Source organism: Stegastes partitus, unplaced genomic scaffold (genome assembly GCF_000690725.1).
Source record: "Stegastes partitus isolate 25-593 unplaced genomic scaffold, Stegastes_partitus-1.0.2 Scaffold129, whole genome shotgun sequence".
NCBI lineage: Eukaryota > Metazoa > Chordata > Actinopteri > Pomacentridae > Stegastes > Stegastes partitus.
The window spans coordinates 700,642-703,239 of record NW_007577860.1 but is presented as its reverse complement, the minus strand read 5'-3'; the positions used below and the strand labels follow the sequence as shown (position 1 = coordinate 703,239).

The 2,598-nt window shown below is 45.6% G+C and overlaps 1 protein-coding gene across 1 annotated transcript in view; it reads right to left on the bottom strand.

Annotated features, from left to right (window-relative positions):
• Positions 1-2,598, bottom strand: part of utrn (utrophin) — a 221,798-nt gene that overhangs the window by 32,884 nt on the left and 186,316 nt on the right. The gene's annotated exons all lie outside the window — the stretch shown is intronic.

Genomic DNA, 2,598 nt, shown 5'->3' with positions numbered 1-2,598 from the left:
ACACACACAGCTCCACAGAGACAGATGTGTGTAAACCAACACACTTCATTGCGTTCATTTGGCTTCATGATGGATCCACAGCTCGAGCAAACCACCAGCAGCTACACAACGATGACACTGAAGCTGCAGGAGAATTTATGCACACGCATGTGCTGTGTGTTTTGTTGAAGCTCCATCCCGGTGCCTCACAAGATGTGTTTGAACTTTATTTTCTAGCATTGGGGAGATTTTTAAAAGGTAGATGATGGAAACACAAAACATTACGAGTGAGGGCACAAGAGTGAGAACGGGGGATAAAACTCTGTAAAGGTTGTCAGCTGGAGGACGGTGGGCGTCTGGAACCATCAGGCCACCAGGAGGCCCTCTGCTCTGACAACCAGAACAACGTTAACCTCCACAAAGCCACGCACCAGCCACAGATGCTCACAGCCAAACCTGTACAGCACGTTCTCTTAGGGAAGCTCAAAACACTGAAGCTACAGTAATCCATACAGCACAGCCCAAATTTGGGCCTTTTCAATAATACTGACGACCACAATCACTCCCATAAACATCAGAAGCTCATAGAAAAGCAATATTGTGGCCATAAAATAAACAGCATGACAAAGACGAGCGATGGGTCTCACTGAAGACAACACGATCTGTAAGTCGCTCTCAGAATCTGGTTTATTATTCAGTCTGGATCTGATATTTTCAAAAGCAGAAACTAAAATACAATTTGCTTTGAGCAAGGGGAGAAGGATAAATATAATTATGTGTTATACTGAAGTTCTTAGAGGACATAAAGAAAACTACATTATCAGACACTCACTGCAGTGTTGAATAAAGCTGAGCGGGAGGACTGAAGCCTGTGAAGCTACAGCCTCAACCAGAGCAAACAACCCCCAGCAAGGGCTTCAGGTTCAGACGGTTGAATCAGCTCTGATGAGTTTGGGTTAAACTCTCTTCTGGCAGGAGGGATTGGGCTTTGTTCTGCTAGATCTGGGTCTCCTGAAAAGCTCTGAGAATCTGGATGTGCAGCGTTGTGAGCACCAGGTTTCATGTTTCACCTGGATTTGATTCAGAGCTCCTCTTGTTTTTGTTCTCCAGGCACGGCAGCGTTGATGCGGCTGTACGCTTTAGGTCGTGGTTTAAACAGAACCGCTGCACCGGTCCGTGGTGTGTGTGGTGCTGTGAAGCAACCCGTCCTCTACTGGCTCCATCCACGGCTCCAGGGGAGGGTGGTGGAGTCCAGGAGGGTTACTGGGAAGGAGAACACTGGAAGTTTGTAGTTTGGATTTGACATCTATCTGTTGTGACACCAGTCCTGGAACTGTTCTGACACACCTCGAACACATCCACTTAGATTTTAAGATGCACAAAAGTAAAAGGGAATATTGAATGGTATCTGAAGATCCTGTTTATTTCTTTCTTTCCAATAAAACTGACAATCAGTAAACTCCTGAGTGACCAACGCGTCCGACAGCAGAGGGCGAATATTTCACTCACAGTTCTCGTGTTTGTTGCTGCAGCACACTCGGAAATAAGAAAGTTTTTTCAAAGTCAAGGCAGGCAGCTGCTGGGCCTCTGAGCTCATGGAGGAAGGATCAGAGCTCCCTACAACTGATCCTCCAAAGTCCATATCCACCCCATTTACAAAATTGAAAAAGCATATTAAACGACATAAATGACAAACGTCAAGAGAAAGTCGAGTCACTCAAAGTATGACGCTAAGCAATATTGAAAAGAGTTGGCCGGCAAGTGTGAGATCCTAATTGAGAAAGAGAGAAATGCTCCATTTCGCCAAGTCCCCTCTTTCCAATGTTCTTCTCTCTGCGTAGTGCTGGAGTGAAATATTGCCTCTTTGGCAGAAATTATAAAAAAGACCCAAGAGAGCCTTGAGTATTTTACTATTTGTTCATGTAAATTCAGATGAAGCCAGAGGTCTGCTGGGAGGGCTGAATGTGTAACAAGCTGAGGAATCCAGCAGCATGGGAAATGGGATGTAGAGACAAGGGGGCAGGTGTGTGTCAGCTTGTATTAATCACAGCGAGCGGCGAAAAATCTGTTTACAAAGTCACATTAGAGCACGCCGACTGCAATCCTATTTGTGGAATAAACAGGCCCACAATGGGTTGCCATGTAATGCACGCATGTGCTGCTAAATCCAAAGGAACAGAACATTTGTTAGTGCAATTTGACATGAACTAGTGTGTATGATTGGCTGCTTCTGGTCTGGTTGGCTCCGGACATGCTGACCCAATACGCACTCATCCAGGACATGAAGCTCCTCATCGACTGGACTCTGAGGGATTCTACGATCCAACATGGTTTCTTTGTCAGTGACATCATAAATGGCAATCGTTCTGCATGTACAGAGTTCCTTTACGCATTAGCTTGGTTCTATAAGTGTTCTACAATGTGTTTCTGATTCACCTGTTCCCACACCTGGTGGCAGAGCTCCTACGCAAGATGCTCGCCTGCCACCGTTAGCAACTTTGGGTTCGACGTCTTTCCCAAGAACATTATGTCATGTGCTGGGGCTGGAGGTGGTAGTTGTAAAAGAAAACCAGAAAACTCAGTGTTATGGAACATGTTGACAAGATCTGTCACCAGTAC